The 24876-nt window shown below is 39.5% G+C and overlaps 1 protein-coding gene and 1 long non-coding RNA gene across 4 annotated transcripts in view; one reads left to right on the top strand and one right to left on the bottom strand.

The window, feature by feature from the left end:
* LOC138425663 (uncharacterized) overlaps positions 1 to 24691 on the top strand; it is a 79956-nt gene extending 55265 nt beyond the window's left edge. Inside the window, exon 5 of the long non-coding RNA XR_011251298.1 lies at positions 23756 to 24691. This is a non-coding gene — a long non-coding RNA (uncharacterized lncRNA). The remainder of the gene's footprint in view (positions 1 to 23755) is intronic.
* LOC138425582 (cytidine monophosphate-N-acetylneuraminic acid hydroxylase) overlaps positions 1 to 24876 on the bottom strand; it is a 301978-nt gene that overhangs the window by 138149 nt on the left and 138953 nt on the right. The window lies entirely within an intron of this gene.

The following is a 24876-nucleotide window of genomic DNA, read 5'->3' as shown; positions in this document are numbered from 1 at the left end:
GTTAGATAAGCAGGGTGACAATATACAGACTTGACTTACTCCTTTCCCAATTTGGAACCAGTCTGTTGTTCCATGGCCAGTTCTAACTGGTGCTTCTTGACCTGCATACAGATTTCTCAAGAGGCAGGTCAGGTGGTCTGGTATTCCCTTCTCTTTCAGAATTTTTCACAGTTTATGATGATCCACACAGTCAAAGGCTTTGGCATAGTCGATAAAGCAAAAGTAGATGTTTTCTCTGGAACACTCTTGCTTTTTTGATAATCCAGAGGATGTTGGCAATTTTATCTCTGGTTCCTCTGCCTTTTCTAAATAAAATCCGCTTTTTAAATTATCCATGGTGATCCCAGCAATTCACTCTCAGTGGTGGAAATACACAGGCTGAGAGTCTGGGATTCTCAGCAAAGAATGAGACTGGTTTCCTTGGGAATGCCCGACTTTTCCCTACTGATTTTCATGCAAAGAAAACCCATCCATATAATGAGCAGAAGCCAAAATATTTTGTAGGAAGATACTCTGAGGCTATGTAAACATCAGTTTTCTTACCTGTTATTTCACCAGTCATTGACATTTCTTGGCTCAGTTTATTATTACTTCCATGGTTGCCAAATGGTGATTTTTCAATTCCAACATTCCTTCTATTTACTAGTCAGAATTCTACTGTAAGGAAAACTTTCTCTCCTTACTTATTTATAGTAGTGTGGACTCTTGGGTTACAACTTGTTACTATCATTTATTTTGAAGGTCAAATCGTCCTAGATTTCACCGGTAAAAGCCCCATTTAAGTAGCTCTAGTGTCTCTTTTGATGTACCCCATCATTCTTTGAGCATTTCTTTACTTTTTGGCACAAGATGTCCCAGAATCTTGTTGTACAGCTGCTTCAGCTGTGGAGTCAGCCACTTACCTGTGAAGCCCTGGTTCATTTTAGTGGAGAGTAGTAGTTGAATACCAAGGTCTAGGCACTAGTGTGCTCATAGGTCTCAGGGTATTGCTGCAGCTTCTAGGACCTCTCAGCAACAGAACTAAGGAATATATGTGTGCATCCATAGAATACACACTGACATCTTTATTTCTAGGTATAGCCAAATGTATTTTAAAACCATACATTCACACTAACTACAGGTCCTATGCAATAGCGCAAGTTCATTCTAGTTTTCTCCCTTTTTCATATTTATAACTCCCTTCTCCCACAGTGAGAAACTTGGCTCCCATTATACTGTATTTGGGGTTGGCCAAAAAGTTCATTTGGGTTTTCTGTAAAATGTTATGGAAAACCTGAAACGAACTTTTTGGCCAACCCAATATTTACTTATTCCCCTAGTGCCCGGGCTACACTACTAATCTCCCATCGGTGCTACAACCACAATTCCCCAGTCTCATAGGGAAAGGAAAATGGAAGTCGCTCAGTCATGCCCAACTCTTTGCCACTGTATAGTCCATGGAATTCTCCAGGCCAGAATACTGGAGTGGGTACCCTTTCCCTTCTCCAGGAATCTTCCCAACCCAGGGATCAAACCTAGGTCTCCCGCATTGCAGGCAGATTCTTTACCAGCTGAGCCACAACCTCCTAAACCCATGAGGGCTCTACCAGCCTGTGTGAGGCCACTGCCACATCCCCATGTCGGTGTTCTCCTCACCCCTCATTGGCTCTGAGACCCCACACTGGGCTGCTAGTGAGATTACCACACCCAGACACAGATGCCTTGCTCCTACTAGTCTGCTCCCCATCCCCATGCAAAGGCCTGCCTCACTGTCCCATCTAGGTGACGAGACTAAATTATTCAGGAAGGCAGGCAAGTAGGCAGGCCTGAATCAATTAAAATATCTGAAACAATTTGGAGCATAAGCTAGCCTGTTATATACTCTTTTAAAGGCACCCCACTCCAGTACTCTTGCCTGGAAAATCCCATGGATGGAGGAGCCTGGCAGGCCGCAGTCCATGCAGTTGCTAAGAGTCGGACACAACTGAGCAACTTCACTTTGACTTTCATGCATTGGAGAAGGAAATGGCAACCCACTCCAGTGTTCTTGCCTGGAGAATCCCAGGGACGGGGGAGCCTGGTGGGCTGTCGTCTATGGGGTTGCACAGAGTCGGATACAACTGAAGTGACGCGGCAGCAGCAGCAGCAGCAGGACAGCCTACAACATTCTTTACAATCTCATCTGGTCTATTTAGAGTAGACTCAGGTGAAGATGTTGTAAGAGTGTGGTCTTAATGTACAAGTATATACCTTTAATTTGCAAGAGACAGCCCTCCTTGAGGTGTCCTTGATGGCTGTCTCTTGAAGCAGAATATTTACTGTCATATTGATTTATGGCCTTGTGAAAAGGAACCCTCTCTGTTTATTAAAGTCAACATGATGTTTGATATCACAGGTAAATTTCTTCTCAATGAAATCTCAAATGACCTGAGTTCAAATCAGAATAAAGACTGATGAATCTTGCCAAGATGGCCCATGATATTGTAGAGGAGCAGCTGGGTAGAAAATATCCTTTCTCTGGCATGAATTACAAGATGAGGCAACACCACATCTAAGAGAAAAACACTGTAAAGGAGTCTCAAAGCACTACTGATGCATGGAAAGCGTTAGTCAAATGGAAAGATATGAGAACGAAGAATTAGAAATCTAAGTGGCAATGCGTGAAACTATTTCAAGATAATGTATATAATCATTTATGACAATGGGTCCTCAGTGTATATGTAGACTGAGCAAGAGATAGAAATAACATGTGTATATGTATATCCTCCACAACGCATCAGCTCAGTTCAGTCGCTTAGTCATGTACGACTATTTGCAACCCCATGAATTGCAGCACGCCAGGCCTCCCTGTCCACCATCTCCCAGAGTTCACTCAAACTGATGTCCATCAAGTCAGTGATGCCATCCAGCCATCTCATCCTCTGTCATCCCCTTCTCCTCCTGCCCCCAATCCCTCCCAGCATCAGGGTCTTTTCCAATGAGTCAACTCTTCCCATGAGGTCGCCAAAGCATTGGAGTTTCAGCTTCAACATCAGTCTTTCCAGTGAACACTCAGGACTGATCTCCTTTAGGATGGACTGGTTGGATCTCCTTGCAATCCAAGGGACATGTAAGAGTCTTCTTCAGCACCACAGTTCAAAAGCATCAATTCTTCGGTGCTCAGCCTTCTTCACAGTCCAACTCTCACATCCATACCTTGACTAGACTGGGAAAGTAATGTCTCTGCTTTTTATTATGCTGTCTAGGTAGTCATAACTTTCCTTCCAAGGAGTAGGCGTCTTTTAATTTCATGGCTGCAATCACCATCTGCAGTGATTTGGGAGCCCAAAAAATAAAGTCTGACACTGTTTCCACTGTTTTCCCATCTATTTCCCATGAAGTGATGGGACCAGATGCCATGATCTTCGTTTTCTGAATGTTGAGCTTTAAGCCAACTTTTTCACTCTCCTCTTACACTTTTATCAAGAGGCTTTTTAGTTCCTCTTCACTTTCTGCCATAAGGGTGGTGTCATCTGCATATCTGAGGTTATTGATATTTCTCCCCACAGTCTTGATTCCAGCTTGTGCTTCTTCCAGCTGAGCATTTCTTATGATGTACTCTGCGTATAAGTTAAATAAGCAGGGTGACAATATACAGCCTTGACGTACTCCTTTTCCTATTTGGAACCAGTCTGTTGTTCCATGTCCAGTTCTAACTATTGCTTCCTTACCTGCATACAGGTTTCTCAAGAGGCAGGTTAGGTGGTCTGGTATTCCCGTCTCTTTCAGAATTTTCCACAGTGTATTGTGATCCACACAGTCAAAGGCTTTGGCATAGTCAATAAAGCAGAAATAAATGTTTTTCTGGAACTCTCTTACTTTTTCCATAATCCGGCAGATGTTGGCAATTTGATCTCTGGTTCCTCTGCCTTTCCTAAAACCAACTTGAATATCTGGAATTTCACAGTTCATGTATTGCTGAAGCCTGGCTTGGAGAATTTTGAGCATTACTTTACTAGCATGTGAGATGAGTGCAATTGTGTGGTAGTTTGAGCATTCTTTGGCATTGCATTTCTTTGGGATTGGAATGAAAACTGACCTTTTCCAGTCCTGTGGCCACTGCTGAGTTTTCCAAATTTGCTGGCATATTGAATGCAGCACTTTCACAGCATCACCTTCCAGGATTTGAAATAGCTCAACTGGGATTCCATCACCTCCTCTAGTTTTGTTCATAGTGATGCTTTCTAAGGCCCACTTGACTTCACATTCCAGGATATGTGGCTCTAGGTGAGTGATCACACCTTCGTGATTATCTGGTTCATGAAGCTCTTTTTTGTACAGTTCTTCTGTGCATTCTTGCCACCTCTTCTTAAGATCTTCTGCTTCTGTTAAGTCCATACTATTTCTGTCCTTTATCGAGCCCATCTTTGCATGAAATGTTCCCTTGGTATCTCTAATTTTATTGAAGAGATCTCTAGTCTTTCCCATTCTGTTTTTTTCCTCTATTTCTTTCCATTGATTGCTGAGGAAGGCTTTCTTATCTCTCCTTGCTAATCTTTGGAACTCTGCATTCAGCTGCTTATATCTTTCCTTTTCTCCTTTGCTTTTTGCTTCTATTCTTTTCACAGCTATTTGTAAGGCCTCCTCAGACAGTCGTTTTGCTTTTTCACATTTCTTTCCCATGGGGGTGGTCTTGATCCCTGTCTCTTATACAGTGTCATGCACCTCCGTCCATAGTTCATCAGGCACTCTGTCTATCAGATCTAGTCCCTTAAATCTACTTCTCACTTCCACTGTATAATCATAAGAGATTTAAGTCATACCTGAATGGTCTAGTGGTTTTCCCTACTGTCTTCAATTTAAATCTAAATTTGGCGATGAGGAGTTCATGGTCTGAGCCACAGTCAGCTCCCGGTCTTGTTTTTGCTGACTGTATAGAGCTTCTCCATCTTTGGCTGCAAAGAATATAATCAATCTGATTTTGCTGTTGACCATCTGGTGATGTCCATGTGTAGAGTCTTCTCTTGTGTTGTTGGAAGAGGGTGTTGGCTATGACCAGTGTGTTCTCTTGGCAAAACTCTATTAGACTTTGCCCTGCTTCATTCTGTATTCCAAGGCCAAATTTGCCTGTTACTCCAGGTGTTTCTTGACTTCCTACTTTTGCATTCCAGTCCCCTATGATGAAAAGGACATCTTTTTTGAGTGTTAGTTATAAAAGGTCTTGCAGGTCTTCACAGAACTGTTCAACTTCAGCTTCTTCAGCATTACTGGTTGGGGCATAGGCTTGGATTACTGTGGTATTGAATGGTTTGCCTTGGAAACAAACAGAGATCATTCTGTCGTTTCTGAGATTGCATCCAAGTTCTGCATTTCGGACTCTTTTGTTGACCATGATGGCTACTCCATTTTGTTGACCATGATGTGCTACTACCACAATGCATAGAAACAATCTTTTGAACATTTGCTTACTTAAACTAAGAGATATTACATTAAAAACAATAGTTGTGAATTTCTTGTTGAAGTATAGTTGATTTACAATGTTGTGTTAGTTTCAGTTGTATGGCAAAGGGATTTAGTTTTATATATATATATATATAATTTTCAGATTCTTTTCCTTATAGGTTATTACAAGGTGTTGAATATAGTTCCCTGTGCTTTATAGTAGTAGGTCCTTGTTGTTTATCTATGTCATACATAGTAGTATGTACTGTTAACCCCAAACTCCTAATTTATTCCCCTTACCATAAGTTTGTTTTCTATGTCTGTGAGTCTATTTTGTAAATAAATTCATTTGTATCTTTTTTTAGATTCCACATATAAGTAATACCATATGTCTGCCTTTCTCTGTCTGACTTCACTTAGCATTGTATTCTGTAAGTCCATCCACGTTGCTGCAGACGGTATGATTTCATTCTCTTACAGCTGAGTAGTATTCCATCGTATACCTATGCCACATATTTATCCACTCACCTGTTGATGAACATTGAGGTTGTGTCCATATCTTGGTTATTATCAATAGTGCTGCAATGAACACTGGGGTGCATGGATCTTTTCGAATTAGAGTTTTCCTCTTTTTCTGATAGATGTCCAGGAGTAGGATTGTTGAATCATGTGATAACCATCTATTTTTAGTTTTTAAAGGAACCCCCATACTATTCTCCATAGTAGCTATACCAATTTACACTCCCACCAACAGTGTAGGAGGGTTCTTATGGGTTTTTTCCCTAGCTATCCAAATGACATATATTCACTGTAGAAAATATAATAGAGCACAAAGAAAATATAGCAATTATCTGTGTAACTACCACTCAGCTTTGTGGTTTAGTTGCTAAATCATGTCTGACTCTTGCGACCCCACAGACTATAGTCTGCCAGACTCCTCTGTCCATGAAATTTTTCAGGCAAGAATACTGGAGTGGGTTGCCATTTCCTTTTCCAGGGTATCTTCCAGACCCAGGAATCGAACCTGGGTCTTCTGCATTGCGGGTGAATTCCTGCATTGCAGGTGGAGTTTTTACCAACTGAGCTACAAGGGAAGCCCTACCACTCAGCTTTATCTCTTTGTTAATATTTTGGTATATATCCTTTAGATCATATTGTTTGTTTTTAAAATGGGATGATACTATACACACTTGGAGTTTTTCACAATGATACATGTCACAAATATTTTCCCATAACATTGATACTTCATGACATAATTTTTTCTTTTTAATTTATTTTTTATTGAAGGATAATTGCTTTACAGAATTTTGCTGTTTTCTGTCAAACCTCAACATGAATCAGCCATAGGTATACGTATATCCCCTCCCTTTTGAACCTCCCTCCCATCTCACTCCGCATCCCACCCCTCTGGCTTATGTAATATTTTGTTGTACAGAAGTGCCATAATTTATTTGACCACTTCCTGTTGTTGGGTATTATAGTGGTTTTCACTTTTGGCTCTTAGGTATAATGTTGTAATTAACATTTGTATCTAAGTATTTTCTCACATTTATGATTATATCTTGAGGCTAAACTTTTAGAAGTGGAAATTGAGTTGCTGGAGAAAAGTGTTATACAAAATTATGTTGCTATAGTAATTTAAATTACATATAAATCAATAGGATATGAAGAAATTAATAATATACTTTCATGAAATATGTGAGAGTTTCTTACAAATATAATTAACGTTTTTTTTAGCATTTTGGTTGGATTTTTTGCTTAATAATCCCTGGGGGAAATTAAAGAACAAACTGTCCCTCAACAGTCTCAGAAAAGCAGAATTTGCTAGTTTGATCCTAGTTCCAAAGTCTTCCTTAGGCTTTTTGTGGTAATAAAGGAATTGCTGCCTCATATCACACCAGCAGAGCAAAGAGTAAAATATTTATTTTGACATATCTTCTTTCTATCTGGAAGGGATTTAGAATTTTAAAATTGTCTCTCAAATATTTCAGAACTACAAAATACAATAAGCTTTGAATTAAGAATTCGTTAGACTTTTCTTTCCCCTACTGTTTGTTCAATTTTTAAGAGCAAAATTTTAAAAATGCTGCACAGAATACAATTAACTCTTAGCCTTGAATCATTTTAATGTATGCTGCTGCCTAAAAGTTGGGGACCAGATGACTTCTTGAGATCTTTTCCAGCTCAGTATATAAATCCAACTTTTATATTCAATGAGCTTTAACTTGGAGAACTTATCACCCCCTGCTCAGCCAACCCCTCTCCTCTTTACCACACATTTTCTTGGTGCTCTAATTTTCCTTTTATACTCACAGAGGGTGTCTGCCAACCACCATTGTTGCAATTATAGCAATGTTTTTACATGAACATTAATCTAACAATGAAGGCGACATGAGCAGAATGCCAAGTTCAGTAATGCTTCTACAGTCGTGAGCATGGAATATTCTTAGAACATTAACAAAGATGTTGAAGTATTGATTTAAGATCTGATGTAATAAGATTATACTTGAGAGTACAAGTATAATGCTCAAAAGCGTAATCCTTGAAATGCAAAGGAAAGTCAGTGCTCTTTTTTATACAAGCCCTTCAATAGGAAAGATGAAAGAAAACCCATCACAATGTTATATATTATTTATCCTCTTTGGTCCACTAAACTATAGTTTTGCAATTTAACACAGTTTTTGTCTTCAGTATGAATCTCTTGCTCTAACATACACTGTAAATGATTTATGTTCCTTCCTTTGGTTAAGCTTTTAGTTGCTGCTAGCTGAGGTGTGTGTGTCTATGTGAGAATCTGTGTTGAGTATTGTGGTGGTCACCTGTTGGCTGTCCCCCAATATCCATGCCCCACTGAACCTTCTCCAACAGTCCCCACGCCCACTGGAGATCCATCATTACCTTCAAATATCTTTCTTCAGGGCTGGAACAAATGACAGCTACTGGCCCAAAGGGGACATTCTCTTGTACTGACTACATTGATTATATCAGAGATGGTCTTAGCCTTGCTCTTGGCCTATAGCAGATTTCAGAACTATTACTGGTACTTCTGAAACACATTTCTTTCTTTCTTTGTAGTGTAGGATGTAAAGGTATGATTTTATTGTTACTTTGCCAACATATAACATGCTAACCTCAGAATCAATCCAACACACCAAGAAGGGAAAACTGAGAAAAATTAGAGAACTGTAACTCTGATTGGGCCACACCTTAAGGAATATGTTACCATTGTTGTGTGATCCAGTTTGAATTTCTATTACTTGCAACTGAAAATACTCTAATTGATACAGAATCTCTAAGTGGTTATGGCCCTGGGGAGCACAGAGGAAGCCAAATGATTCTGTCCTTCTTCTAGAACCCATTAGTTAAAGAAAAGATTAAGAGGAAGTATGAAGAGATAAGAAATCAACCCACCATGATGGTTAGTTTATGTGACAACTTGATTGGGCTAAGGAATTTCAAGATGGCTGGTAAAGCATTATTACTGGGCATGTCTGTGAGGGTGTTTCTGGAAGAGGTTAGCATTTGAGTTGGTAGACTGAGTAAAGAAGATCATTCTCACCAGTGCAGATGGGCCTTATCCAATTTGTTGGGGGCCTGAGTAGAGCAAAGCTTGGAGGAAGGATGAATTTGCTCTCTTTGCTTGAGCTTAGACATCCCTTTTGTCCTGCCCTCAGACACTGGCAATCCTGGCTCCTGGACCTTCAGACTTGGACCAGGACTTGTCCCATTAACCCCTATCCCCTGAATCTTGAACCCTTTGGATTCAGACTGATACTTGTACCATTAGCTCCCTTGGTTTTCAGATCTCTGAACTCAGACTGAATCACACCACTGGCTGGTTCTCTAGCTTGTAGGTGGCTGACCAGGGATCTTCTCGGCCCCCATAATTGTATAAGCCAATTCCTATGATAAGTCTCTCTCTCTCTCTCTCCTTCTCCCTCTCTCTCCACACATTCACACAAATGCTAGGTATACTGTGGCTCATCCCCTGTCCTTAGACATGTTCCTACATGGCTTTTGATTAAGAGCCTGACAGTCTTTGTCTCCTTAGCCCTGAAACTGAGCAGTTCATTCTGCTCTGCTCTTTGGAGATTCTGAGCTCATTTGTTTAGCCTCCTTCTCTGGAAAGCTGCAAGTGTAAAAGATATATTGAGGGGGAGACCAGCTCTATAGTTAAGATGGGCTCCCTCCCTCCAGCAGGAGTTTACCTCCTAGATATGTGGAATGTAGGTGACTTCATTCTGCTCATCCAAACCAGCCCCCCTGCTTCCTTCACATAAACCCAGACTCAACAGGTGTCTCTTGGGGAAACCAGCTACATTGCTGCTCCTCAAAATTTCAATCTGTCATGCCAGCTGTGCAGAAAACTTCGCTGGTTTCTCTTTCCTCCAGCAGAGACCCACTGTACAGGCTAAACCCAATCATTTGGTCTGGTATCTAAAAAAACATGCTTTTGTCATTTTTTCAGGTGTTCTGATGCTGCACAGAAACATTGTGCAGCCATGACTATTTCATTCTATTAGAAAGTGGAAGACGGCTGTGGATAACATCTCAATGTATTTAGGGTGGGAGCTCAAGAAGTGGTCCTTGAATTTCTGTCCTAGTAGCTACTTGACCTTGGCAAATTCACTTAACATCTCTTAGGGATGATAATGGCTACTTCTTTGGATTCTCACATGGATCAAGAGAAATAATATTTATATAAAGCACTTTTAAGGGAAAAAAATGCTTTAAATAAAAGGCAGTCTTTTTAAAATTCATTTATGCATTCATTCAAAGACATTTATTGAATACTTAATACTTGCCAGACATTCTGCTAGGAACAGGTGGGGGAAGTGAATGAGTTAGACTTGGAAACATGGTCTCACAAGAAGCTCACAATTCTAGTGGGGAAAGTGATTAGGTAATAATTCAGTAACAGAACTGTATCACACAGTTATAGACATAAGTATAAGATAAAATGACCGGGAGAAAAGAATAATTTATTATACTCTGCTAAGGTGGAGACTTCCTAATGAAAGACTTGCCAGAGAATGTGAGGTTTTAACTGAATTCTTATGTTCACTAATAGTTTACAGACAGAAAAAGAATATATCTCACTTGGTTCTTGCGTTGTTGCCTCTTATAAAGTCATTACTCAAAAGCAGTTAGAAGATTATATAATAATTGATTTAAACTAATTTTAAGCAATGATTTTTAAAATGTCAAGTCTATCACTCCATACAGAAATTGAGTGCAGTGCAAATGTTAAGATTTTTTTTTAAACAGTGGAAAGGACTGTGGAAATGAGACTTATCATCTTATGTTAGTTCCAGAACATACTGGTAATATTTATTGCAGTTGCATTGAGAGGCTTTGCGTATTAAAGAATATTTTGTTATCCAAAATCACTTGAAATAAATGATTCCCAGAAAGACATCTATTCAAAAAATATTTTTTAAGCTATATCATGAAACCATCAATGAAATATAATAGTCTACCTCACAGCGAATTTGAAAAATATGTGAAATTCCCTTGCTGAAATGTCTAATGCTGTTTAAGAATTCTTTGCTCTTAAGCAATTCTTCATACTGTACAAGAATATACCTTGTATTCTTGTGAAGAAAAATTACAGTCATTACCAGAATCAACAAACAGCAAATGCCATTAATTTGCCTGAGATTGTGTAAAACTTGTAAAAACAAGAAAATGTTTAAATGCGTGTGGTTCTTATGTTGAAGTCTTCTAAATGTTTTTAAGGTAAATAATAAATATTAATATTTTGTTCACCAAGGCATTAGGTAAGCAAAATATTATAATTATTAATAGTCTAATATATCATATCAATAACTGTTAAAAATAAAAACCATCATATTTCTGACCTGATATAAAACATCCATGACATCAGGGTTGTATATTCATATAGAATGCTGTGGTTGAAATTAATTTCACACAGTTTATAAAACTCGACTAATTTAGGTTTCTCTGATTTTTGCCATCATCAACAAGTCATAAATGTGTATCAGTGTGAAAGAAAAAAGGTGAAAAATTCCTTTGCAGATGCTTAACTTGAAACATTTATGGATTTAGCTGACTTTTATACTCACTATTTTACTCTATGCAGATTTCTAATATCTTTAGTTCTGTATCAGTAGTTTCTTTTTTTGATTAAATTCACAATGTATAACTTCTGCTTTTTTAAACAACATTTATATGGAAGTACATTATCTGCATAGGAAGATCTTCATGGTATATTAAGGGGAATTATTGGGCTCTGAGCTTATTTTGTGAAATATATTATGTGAGTGTGGAAAAGAAGTCTAGGGCAGATACTAGTTGCATAGAATAATCACCTGGGGAAACTTTCAAAAACATCCGGTGACCAGACCCTACTTCAGTCTGATTAATTCAGAATCTCTGGGTGGGGATCCTAGAGCATCTACTTCAAAACTCCCTGGGTGATCCTAATATACAGCCAAGAAGTTGAGAACTACTGATTTAGACACACACACACACACACACACACTTGAAGTGGAGCTACCCCATGTGGCTTTGGGAAATTGTGTATTCTTCTTTTGCTTATCTGTGTTGTCTGCAATAAATATGTACATCTTCTACAATAAACATGTAATTGGATAAATGTAACTTTTGAAAATCAATAAAAATTGGATGGAATGATGGATAAAGGAAGGATAAGAGGAAGTGGGTAGAGAAGGAGAAAAAGGAAGGAAGGAAGAAGGGAGGGAGGAAGGGAAGTTTTTAAATTGAACTTAACCCTGCATTGACACAAGGACTCGGGGCAGCAGGGAGGCCAAAGACCTGGTGTCCTCCTGCTGTGGTCAGAAGTGGCTAAAAATGCTTCAGGAGCATAAGAGTGAGTGGAAGAAGAAGCTGTTATCTGCTGAGTATCATGTGTCACTGCTTTATTTTTTATGCCGTTTAATCTCAGTACCTACCCTGCAGGGTTGATACATCATCCTTCTTTCACAGATGGGAACATTGGCTCTCAGAAAGGTGACATATTGCACTGAGTCTAGTATTTGAATACTGGGCGAGCCCAAGCTGCTTTCCTGCTCAAGCTTCTGTGATGAGGAAGAGAAGATGGTTGAACACAAGGTAGTTTTCCTTTATGTGTCTGAGAGCAATGGTTCTTGTTTCTTCACTTCTGTGGAGAATTGATAGCTGTTCAAAGCTTTTTAGGTGTCACTTCTGCCAAGTACCACCTCCCATTGCTTACTCTTGGATGACCACAAATGCTTCACTGGGTGGAGCTTGACAAATGGCTTTGTTAGACAAATTGTCCTGACCTTCTACTGAAGAACAGTTGCTGTCGCTTCATAATTATGCCCCAACAATACATTAAAAAACCCACCAGCTTTGTCTGTAAACATGGCTGGGCCATGTGTCACTGTGTGCACGATAATTTGGCTTCCAGCTAGCATGATTTGACAGCTGCCAGCAGTAGATGATAAACAACAAAAAGAAAAAGAGGATCTAAGTGGTGAAAGTTACAGAAGCCAGAGAGTCGGGCGAGAGAAAAATATAATTTAGATATGACAGCTCTAATAAGTAAATTAGTCATGTAAAATAGTATGCCTATCAAGTTTTTAAAATGAATGAACCCATGGAACTCAACTCTCATTTTCACATGCATTCTAATTTCCTCCTGTGTTCTTCATTGCCTCAAGTTTCCATTAGACAAAATCAAATACAATTAAAATTCACCATATTTATTGGCTTACTTTATTTATTGGTTGGTAACCCCAAGTAAATTAAGAGCATAGTAAAAGTAAAAGTGGAAGTCGCTCAGTCATGTCTGACTCTTTGTGACCCCATGGACTGTAGCCTGCCAGGCTCCTCTATCCATTGAATTCTCCAGGCAAGAATACTAAAGTGAGTTGCCATTCACTTCTCCAGGGGATCTTCCCTGACCCAGGGATCAAACAGAATAGTAGCTCAAATAACGTCAAACGATCCCAAATTCTCAAGATAGTGTCTGGTATTTTGGGTGTAAGCATCTTCATTGTAGACATCTTTGCTGCAAGGATTTTTGCTGCATAACACTGGCCATGAGGTAATTTTGTCACAAAAGGTAAAATAAAAAATAGAAGGGCATTAAAAAGGACAGAATGAAACATGAAAAATGAATAACAAAATTTAAAAGACTATTCAAATATAAGACATTTCAATACATTTAATATGTGTGTTGATTCATGGTAATACCATACAAATAACTGATTTTATTTTGTGTGTTATTCCTAAGCATTTGTCTTCCAAGTCTTTTATCCAGAGTAATTATCATATATATATGTCAATACATATTGAGATATATATATTTGATACAATATTGATATTGTATATATTGATTATATTGATATTGTATATATTGATATTGATACACTATATATATTGTATGTGACTTTGTCTAATGGAGACTTGAGGCAATGAAGAACACAGGAGGAAATTAGAATGTTCTCATTTTAAACATGAACATTTTCTTTTAATCAAACATACATAATAGTGAAATGTAGATGTGTGTAGCACTGGCATTAGAAAGCATGTGAAAATGAGAGTTGAGTTCCATATATATATATATCGATATCAAATATATATATATATATTTGGCTGGTTGAATTTTTTCTCTCATTCTGAACTGTCCATTTTCATTTTCACTAAAATTTCTTTCTTCTTTAAGAGAGGTGTAAGTTCCAAACACTAGGATGCATATCTAACTGCGATTTGTATTGCGTTGTGAAAGTAGCTACATTATTGTTTGTTCTTCGTATATTGTCACATGTCCATTGAGAGGCGTTCTAAAGTTTTATGAGAAATGTGGGTTCATTCGCTTCTGCACTTTTGAGGTTCTCAGCTTCTTTCTCCCCTAAAATAGTGTTTCAAAATAAACAAATTTGGGGGGGCAAACCATTAACATCTGCCTATTGAATAAAGCTGTTAATTATATCACTAACTGAAGAGGTGCTAATGCATTTCAACTAGCTGAAACCAAACTATCAAACCAAACTGTTAATCACTATTTAATCTTTTATGGCAAAATTGCCCTGTGGCAAATTAGTTACATGGCTGAAATGTTTTCGGCAAAAATGCTTAGGGCAAAGATGTCTACGGCAGAAATGCTTATGGGAAGGTACCTAGAACCACTTGATATGGTGTCCTCAATCAATTGGCCTTCCCTCTGAGCACACTTGACACATGTCTTCCAAGTGGTTTTCCTTGAAAAGGGTGGAATGAAAGTATGTGTCACTCAGTCATGTCTGACTCTTTGCAACCACACGGACTATAACCCACCAGACTCCTCTCTGTTGATGGGATTTCCCAAGCAAGAATACTGGAGAGGGTAGCCATTCCCTTCTTCAGAGATCTTCCTGACCCAGGGATCAAACCCAGGTCTCCTGAACTGCAGGCAGATTCTTTACCATCTAAGCCACCAGGGAAACCCATGGAATGAACAAGAGAATATTATTAATAGCTCTGGAGTCAAGCGTTCTGAGTTTGAACGCTTTTGTTGTTCAGTCACTCAGTCTTGTCCTACTCTTTGTGACCACCATGGACTGCAGCAGACCAGGCTTCCCTATCCTTCACTATCTCCCAGAATTTGCTCAAACTCATGTCCGTTGAATTGGTGATGCCATCCAACCATCTCATCCTCTCTCGTTCCCTTCTCCTCCTGCCTTCAATCTTTCCTAGCATCAAGGTATTTTCAAATGAGTTGGCTTTTCCCGTTGGGTGGCCAAACTACTGGAGCTTCAGCTTCAGTATGAGTCCTTCCAATGAATATTTAGAGTTGATTTCCTTTAGGATTAACTGGTTTGAGCTCCTTGGGATCCAAGGGACTCTTGATAGTCTTACACAGCACTACAGTTCAAAAACATCAATTCTGCAGCACTCAGCCTTCTTTATGGTCCAGCTCGCATAACTGCACATGACTACTGGAAAAACCATAGCTTTGACTATACTGAACTCTGTCATCAAAGTAATGTCTCTGCTTTTTAAAATACTGCCTAGGTTTGTCATAGCTTTTCTTCCAAGGAGCAAGTGCCTTTTAATTTCATCGCTGCAATCACCATCTGCAGTGATTTTGGAGCTCAAGAGAATAAAGTCTGTCACTGTTTACATTGTTTCCCCATCTATTTGCTATGAAGTGATGGGACCGGATGCCATGATCTTTGTTTTTTGAATGCTGAGTTTTAAGTCAGCTTTTTCACTCTCCTCTTTCACCTTCATCAAGAGGCTCTTTAGTTCCTCTTTGTTTTCTGTCAATAGTGTGATGTCATTTGCATATCTGAGGTTATTGATATTTCTCCTGGCATCTGATTGATTCCAGTCAGTAATTCAACCAGCCCAGCATTTGGCATGATATACTCTGCATATAAGTTAAATAAGCAGGTAACAATATATAGCCTTGATGTACTCCTTTCCCAATTTTGAACCAGTCCATTGTTCCATGTCCAGTTCCAACTGTTGCTTCTTGACCTGCATACAGGTTTCTTAGGAGGCAGGTAAGGTGGTCTGGTATTTCCATCTCTTGAAGAATTTTCCACAGTTTGTTGTAATCCACACAATCAATGGCTTTGGTGTAGTCAAGCTCTAGGTGAGTGATCACACCATTGTGGTTATCTGGGTCATTAAGACCTTGTTTGTATAGTTCTTCTGGGGGACATGGTTTAATATCCTCCAGAATGCTAGCATTACTATTTATTGACTATGTGAGCTTGATAAAGTTGTCTAGTTGCTCTGAGACTTAGTGTCTATATTTTCAAAGTTGGGATAAAATGTTTCCCATGTTCCTCTTGGAAAGTTTCAAGAGTGAGTACGTATCAAGTGCCTGACCTAGTACTTAATACAGGGTAGGCACTTAACAAATTTTAGCTCATACCCACATTTGATTATCATTAACATTGCCTCCAACCCACTCCAGCCTGTAGAATATTATTATCATCATGTTGATTCCCTCTGAATATTATATCATGTCTTCCAGGAACCTACATGCTCACTGGAAGTAGGGACAATGCCCAGTCTTTTATAAAGATCCCATAAGCATGAACTCCAATGATGGACAGTAACCAATGTGCTTGGCTGACCAATCTTTCAACCAGGTGTGATTTGGGTGTATGACTAGGACAGGTTTATCAATATCAGTTGTCTATTGATACACTGTGTTCAGAAAACCTGGTGATGGCTATTACCTTTTTTAGTTCTAGCCAGGTATTTTCCAGTATTCATTAAAAGCATAGAATTTTAAACCATTGAAATCAATACACACTATGAAGCAACATTTGAACATATGCATTCTGCTAAGACTTAAGAAAGGCTGTTGATCTTTTATTTGTAAACACACAAGCCCAGGCTATGCTTCAGGAAAATGTCATGTGGCCCATCTGTATATAAGACCACATCAGTTTTTAAAATGCATTTTTTTCCCAATAAACAAGTAATAAGCTGGATTTGGTTCATGAGCCATACTTGACTGACCCCTTCAACCCTCCACCAGTCCTAGATTATCTCTTTGTTTACAAAATATTTCTCCAAAAGGATTCAATATGATTGTTTTTTCTACTAATTAAATCTTAATTATGTTCAAGTTTACCCTCCCTTAGTTTGCACCCAGAGCACTATGATGAGAATTTGGGATCTTTCTAAAGCTCCAAGCCACAGAAAATCTCTTGGCTTACTATCATAGATGCTTGTCAGGTCCATTGTGCAGAATTCTGCATCATTAAAAAAATGTCTGATGCTTTCTTGGATGGGATCCAAGACAAACATGCCTTAGAGTCTGTTGCCCCCCAAGTCTCACAGCCTTCCAGATGCAACATGTTATTTTGCAGTCTTGGAGATGATTCTTGAAATATCTGTCACCTGAAAATATTCCCTGATCTATCATATAAAGCAGTGTGTGCCTTGAGGAGAAGATCATTCCTTATTCATCTCAGCAGCCTTTGCAGATCAGAATATACTGTACTGAGAATTCAGTAGGCGCTAAGTAACTGTGGGTTGATATTGAACTAATTAGAGCAAGTATGTTTCAGGGCAGGAAAAATTAATGGACTGAAGATATACTTTACTTTTCACATTTTGATTTTTAGAAGTAATTCTCATCGCCTTACTGTAGTTGAGAGTCAGTCCTGAGCACTAGTTGATCTCTTTCATGGCTGGGATAATTTCTACAAGTTAGAAAGCTTGTTAACTATGTGTGGAGCTTTGGATAGAGTTGTACATATTTCAAGTCAAATTTCTCCTAAATATTTTTGCCTGTGAATATTTCTCCCCCAATTCCTTCTTAAGTTTCAAACACTTCAAAATATTAATACCTACAAAGTTTAAATCAAGCTATAAAACCATGGACTATAAACTAGCATTTGGAAAAGACAGGCTTCTCCATTTAGGCATCAAAATAATGGAATTTTTGAATAACATTCCAAATGGGAGTCATCACCTGTTGTAAATTAGATCACTTTAAAAAGTTTGCCAAACATCCCATTTAGTGAACTGGTCAAGAGGTAAATTAGATACGTTGCTAATTACTATGTTATCCTATGGCTGGAAAAAAAGAAAAGCCACAAGTGAGAGAACCATTACTGCCTGTTGAATTAAAGAGAAAATCTAAAAAGCTGGGATATTTAATGCCAGTAGAGTTTCAGTAAAACTGGCATTCTTGGGCACTGCTGACAGCAATAAAAATGATACGTTTCTGGAAAGCAATTTGGGAAGCCACAAAAAGAGTTCCTAGCTTCTGATCCAGACTTCTGGGATTTTATCCTGAGAAACTTATCCAAACATGAAGAAAAGTGATCTGCGTGAACATGTCCACTGAGTGTGATTCATACTGAAAGGAAATGCTGCTGCTGCTGCTAAGTCGCTTCAGTCATGTCCGACTCTGTGCGACCCCATAGACAGCAGCCCACCAGGCTCCCCCGTCCCTGGGATTCTCCAGGCAAGAGCACTGGAGTGGGTTGCCATTTCCTTCTCCAATGCATGAAAGTGGAAAGTGAAAGTGAAGTCGCTCAGTCGTGTCTGACTCTTAGGGACCCCATGGACTGTAGCCTACCAGGCTCCTCCGTCCATGGGATTTTCCAGGCAAGAACACTGGAGTGGGTTGCCATTGCCTTCTCTGCAGTATGTGTGTGTGTGTGTGTGTGTATATATATATATATATATATATTTGAATTAAGATTTCCATCCTCTGTATTTGTTATCTTAGTCAAGGGCACTGAAGACCCATGGTTAAATTGTTTCAGTTATTTCTATTTCCTTGAGGTTACATATACATGTATTTGGAACAGGAAGTTTAAACTATAAATGTGTGTGTGTGAGTGTGTGTATACTCAGTCCCTCAGTCATGTCCAACTCCTTGTGACCCAATGGACCCTGCCAGGCTCCTTCGACCATGGAATTTTCCAGGCAAGAATACTGGAGAGGATTGCCATTTCCTTTTCCAGGGGATCTTCCTAACCCAGGGCTCAAATCCGCATCTCTTGCTTGGCCAGTGGGTTCTTTACCACTGCACCATCTGGAAAGTCCACATATATGTATGTCTAATCTAATGAAAGACTTTCATTTTAAAATCTTATTCAACCATCAGCTGGTTTTGCTGCAGTCGAATGACTGTTCACTGTAATTCTAAATTTCCATGGTTGTTCTCTACTCTCTTTCAGGGCTTATTATTCTAAAGAGGAAAGTATGAAATAGTTCCCTTCAAGAGTAAACCAGGGGCATGATCTTTCTTGTACTGGAGTGCCCTTTTTAATTCCAAGAAAAAGAAACTGATGTTACTTCAGCTTTCCTCATGTGAATTTTAAAGATTCAAACTTTTATGATTGTACACAAAAATGTCACCACGCTCCCTCTTGCCTTCTGAGTTGTGAAAACTGGAGCTATATTTGAGCAAAACTCAAATATCTAAGACTTATCCTTTGGGGACCTATCCCGATAGTGCCATTTGCTATGTTGTCCATGGATGTCTCTTCTGCTCTGCAGAAAAATGTATCTGACAATGACGGTTCAAGATGTGTTCTTCAGTTGTCACATGTACACTTATGTTGTATAATTAAGAACCCAGGATCAAGTACTAGTTCTTTCACTAACTAAACAGATGTTTTATTCTCCAGTTCCTCAGTCATGTCCAAATCTTTGCAACCCCATGGACTATAGCCCACCAGGCTTCTCTATCCACAGAATTTCCCAGGCAAGAATACTGGAGTAGGTTGCCATCTCCTTGTCCAGAGGATCTTTCTGACCCAGTGATCGAACCCATGTCTCTTGCTTGGGAGACAGGTTCTTTACCACTGAGCTACCTGAAAAGCCAAATAGATGTATACTCTTCATCAAACAAAACAAAAAGCTCTCATTTCCCCTCTCTTGTTAGTCAAAATGAATAGGTTACCTAAGGAAAACAAAGATTACCTAATGAGGGTGAATTTTTTTAAGTGTGATAATAGGTTTTGGTGCTTTTAAAAAAACGTCTATGATGAAGTGTTCTATGTAAAATGTATTATGTAAATCCTATATATATATTAGTGTGTGTATCCAAGACATGAATAGTAAGATGATGATTATACAATCGTCAGGGACATATGCTGGTTCAGCCTCACTATGAAACAGCCACAGGTCTTAAACATCTTAACAATTGCTGGCTATGAGTCTGTGGGGTCATAGAAATTGTATGGTTGGTTGTTTCTTTGGTTTTTGTTTCTGACTGTGGTGAATCTTTGTTGCTGTATGCGGGCTTTCTCTACTTGCAGTGAACAAGGGCTACCCTTCATTGCAGTACATGGGCTTCTCATTGCGGTGGCTGCTCTTGTTGCAGAGTATGGGCTCTAGGGCTCACGGGCTTCAGCAGTTGGAGTGCAGGGGCCCAGTAGCTGCAGCTCCTTAGCTCTAGTGTGGATTCAGAAGTTGTGGTGCACAGGCTTAATTGCTCCACAGCATGTGGGATCTTTCTGGTGCAGGGATCAAACCTGTGCCCCCTGCATTCACAGGTAGACTCTCAACCACTGGGCCACCAGGGAAGCCCTGAAGGGTCTTTATCTCATTTCCGTCTTGAATGGTATTTATAAAGTTATAAGAACACTTAGCCTAGAGAATCTCAACTATCACCAGTGAATAGATATTAAGTATATTAACATCTTGATCCCCTTACCTCTCAGGGCAGCCAGGCAGGGCCTGGGGTTGTGCTGGAGGCCTCAGAAAGACCTCTTTCTGTTGAGAGCTGGCTTATCTGTTCATGCCAGAGTGCTGGACAAACATAGTCATTTTCTGTGTGTGCATATCAGGAAAAGGGTCAGGAAGCCTGTGATAAGCTCAGTCTCATCGGAGGTCATTTGTGCATGTAAGTGATATACTTCTGTGACTTGGCTTGACTCTGTATTATTTCCCTTTCTAGCTGTCCCTACTTTGTTGCTCCAAATTATTTATTCTTTTTTGCACAAACGCTGCTGCGTTTTCTATATGTGGGGTGTCCAAGGACTGGAGCATCCATTAAGAAGCAGCAAGATTCTTGGAAATGTCTGAATCTGCCTGGAGGCACCATAAAATGACCTTAGATCTATGACCTAGAGCTAGAAGAGACAAGAAGGAAAAGTCGAATCCACACCAATTTCATTTAGGAAACGTGGAAATTTTTCGGGAGAAAATTAAGCTAATCAAATAATAAAACAATCTCAATGGACTTGCCCAACTGAACCAGGCTTGACACTGTATAAAGCGGCCCTTGGTCTCAGTGGACTTGGGATGTGAGTGGATCCCAGATAGACAACAAAATTCAGACACTAACTTATGTAATCTTCACAGTGTCCAGCATGTAATCAAAGATTCTCAGGCAAAGGAGCAAGAGAATGTGACCCAAAAAGCAGTAATCAAAAGAAAAGTGTGTGTGTGTGCATGTGTGTGCGTGTGTATGTGTGTGTGTCACAAGTGCATCTAAGCAAAACAGAAACAACAAAAAAAGCAAGCAAATGATGAATCTCATATTTAGCATCAAGCTGTCCTTTGAGGGAAAGGCAGCAAGATGGGATAAGAAAGGAACATGAAGGCAGATATAGTTATTGGTTGTATTCTGGCCCTGGGTTGGATTATGTTCATCATTTTATTAAATAAATGATGCTGTGAATGGATCAATGATGATGGTATATATTCAACCAGAAGTTATGATTAACCTAATTCTATGCACTTGAAGCCCAGTGCGGGAAGTAAAACAGTAGGAAAAGAAAATGACACAGGATGTATGAAGGGTTTAGGGCAGGAAACGATATAACTTTCTAGAAAATAAAAAAGGTCAATCTGATTGATACATTGAAAATCAACAAGATCTGTCTCTCAAAGTACATTCTCATTGACCAGTCCTACAGAAGGATGCGTTTAAACAAGTCCAGTTAAACAAGAATGCTCATTTATGACATCATGATGTGAAGTGCAACAGTCATAAGATCTGGAATGTTTAGCCCATTTATAGCAGGGGTGGGCAGGGGGCAGAAAGAACACATCACAGCACTCATTAACGGTCAGCTCCCATCCCCTTTATAACTATAAAGCTCTGTACAAGGCAGTGGACATTAGTACTTGCTTTTCATATAGAGAAATCACATAGAACAAGAATGATACTGTGAAAGAACCCTTAAATGAGGGTCCTAGCTCTGCTGAGTGATATTAAGCAAATTGTTCTCACTCAGTTATTGTTATCTGTAATAACTGCATTTGGAATATTGGCACTTTTCAAACTGAGTTCCACAGAAGGTTAGCATTCCTTGAGACATTAACAGGAGCTTAATGTGAAAGATTTCTGTAGTCAAGTACACTTGGGAAGTGCTGGATTCTATATTCCCTCTTTTAGAAAGCCGTCAGGCACAGTGGCATGTTAATTACTCTGAGAAGTTCTACAGTGAGGAAACCAATGAAACTTCATTTATTTGCACCGTTTCTGAAACATATTTGCCTATGAAACATTCTTTTATCACGATCTTTTGAAACAGGACTTCAAAACTAGTCAGGACTTCTCAGGTTCTTTTCAGTGCTAAAACTAGATTTTTTCTGGAATCTATACAGTGTAAATGGTAGAGCTGGATTTAAACATAAGAGTGAGACTTAAGTGATAAGCTCGGTTGAAGCAATGAAACAAGTGTGTATATAGCACAGCAGTGGCACAGTTGATGGCGTGAACAGCTGCAATAGTACCATGGCTTATGTGGAGGTAGCCTCCATATTCTTTCTGAGTTTGGTTATTTGCAGAGTTAAAATACAGAACTTGAGAACTTTTATTGACCAAAATTCTCCTGGAATCTCCCAGAATTTGTTTCACAAACTTTGAGTGTCTACTATGTGTCAGGCATTGATAGATGGCACTAGTGTGTATCAGAATCACTTGTGCCCAGAGAAAATCATAATTCAAAAAGACACATAATCCCCAGTGTCCATTGCAGCACTATGAGAATAGCCAGGACATGGAAGCGACCTAAATGTCCCTTGACAGATGAATGGATAAAGATGTGGTACCTGTTTACAAAGAAATATTATTCAACCATAAAGAGGAACAAAATCGGGTCATTTGCAGAGATATGGATAGACCTAGAGACTGTCATACAGAGTAAAGTAAGTCAGAAAGAGAAAAGCAAATATCACATATTAATGCATATATGTGGAATCTAGAAAAATGGTATAGATTATCTTATTTGCAAAGCAGACATAGAGACACAGACCTAGAGAACAAATGCCTGGATACCAAGGGGAACTGGGGGAATGGAAGGAATTGGAAGACTGGGATTGGAAGATATACACTGTTGATAAACTGTTGATACTATATAAAATAAGTAACTAATGAGAGCCTACTATATAGCACAGGAAAATACCCGATGCTCTATGGTGACCTAAATGGGAAGGAAATTCAAGAAAGAGGGATATATGTATATGTACAGCTGATTCACTTTGCTGTGCAGTAGAAACTAACACAACATTGTAAAGCAACTATACTCCAATAAAAATTAATTAAAAAATAAAAAGAATCACTTGTGCCCATAGCGCAATTGGAAAAAGAGCAATTCAGCTAGTCACCAGCAGATGTCAGTAGTAGTCAGCTGTTTAAGCAGTATATCGGCTTTAGGAATAAATGGAAATAACCACCTTCTTAACCCAGCCTGTAAATCAGAACTTCTCTATAGTGTTGATGTGTGATCTTGGGACAGTCATTTAACCTCTCTGGGGTGAAGTTTCCCTATATGAATAAGACAGTGAGTAAAAAATGTTTTGAGGATTGGATGAGAAGATTTGAATTGCTCAGCATGAAGGAAGTGAGAGGGGGAAAATACTGACTGAAACTGCCCACCCTGGCCAGGCATCACAGTAACCCTATTCGTGAGTTATTTTACAACAGGAGGCCCTGGTAAAGAACGCTGAACTAACAAGCCACCACCAACCGGAAGAATTCAGGAAAGGACAAAAGGAAATGCCACGTGTCCTATCACCTCCTAGAATCCTTCTCTCAGGAAATCATCTTGGCTGAACAATGCATGTGCCACCAGGAAGGACCCTGAGTCAGAATGATTAATCAGAGACAACCCAGAAACTATGAATAATCACATCACCGTAAAATCCGAGACTGTAAGCCTCTTGCCAGAGCAGTCCTCCTGAGTTCCCTTACCCTCCTGCTCTCCACCTGGGCGCCCATTCCCAGTAAAGCCTCTTGCTTTGTCAGCACGTGTGTCTCCTAGGACAAATTATTTCTGAGTGTCAGACAAGAGCCCACTTTCAGGCCCTGAGAAGTGTCTCCCACTTCCTGCAACAGTTTAGCCGCTCAGTTGTGTCTGACTCTTTGCGACCCCATGGACTGCAGCACACCAGGCTTCCCTGTCCATCACCAACTCCTGGAGCTTACTTACATTCATGTCCGTTGAGTCGGTGATGCCATCCAACTATCTCCTCCTCTGTCATCCCCTTCTCCTCCTACCTTCAATCTTTCCCAATGAAGAATCAAAGCTACTCCAGTTTGTAAGGTTCCAGGAAAAGAGCCTTTGGAAATCTCCTGACCTCACCCCACCACCTGCGAACCAATCAGAACCCTTGGCCAGCCTGGGAAATTCCAATCAAGCCTGGGAAAGGAGAACCAATCAGAACTCAACACCTAACCCTTCACCAAAAGGTGACCAATCAGACCCGGAGACTCCCGTTTTTCGAATTTTTCTCGCGATAATACCCTATATAAGCAATGTAACCCAGAGCTCAGGGCTCCTCCCTATAGCTGCTGCTTCGGTATTGGTGGGAACCCCAGCTCGGAGATTGGTAATAAAAATTCTCTTGCTTTTGCATCAGATATCGGCTCCCTGGTGGTCATTGGGAGATTTCGCGACTTGGGCATAACATTTGGGGGCTTGTCCAGAATCTCCCACAGGCTCCACGGGAAGACCGATCTGGAGAGTCATCTGCAGCCGGTAAGCTTTTTTCTGTCTTTCTTTTCGCTCCTGGTAGGGCCTGGTTTCTGAGACCGGTATACGACTC

This window comes from Ovis canadensis, chromosome 20, assembly GCF_042477335.2.
Source record: "Ovis canadensis isolate MfBH-ARS-UI-01 breed Bighorn chromosome 20, ARS-UI_OviCan_v2, whole genome shotgun sequence".
Lineage (NCBI taxonomy): Eukaryota > Metazoa > Chordata > Mammalia > Artiodactyla > Bovidae > Ovis > Ovis canadensis.
The sequence above is the reverse complement of the archived record's forward strand: the minus strand, read 5'-3'. Positions and strand labels throughout refer to the sequence as shown.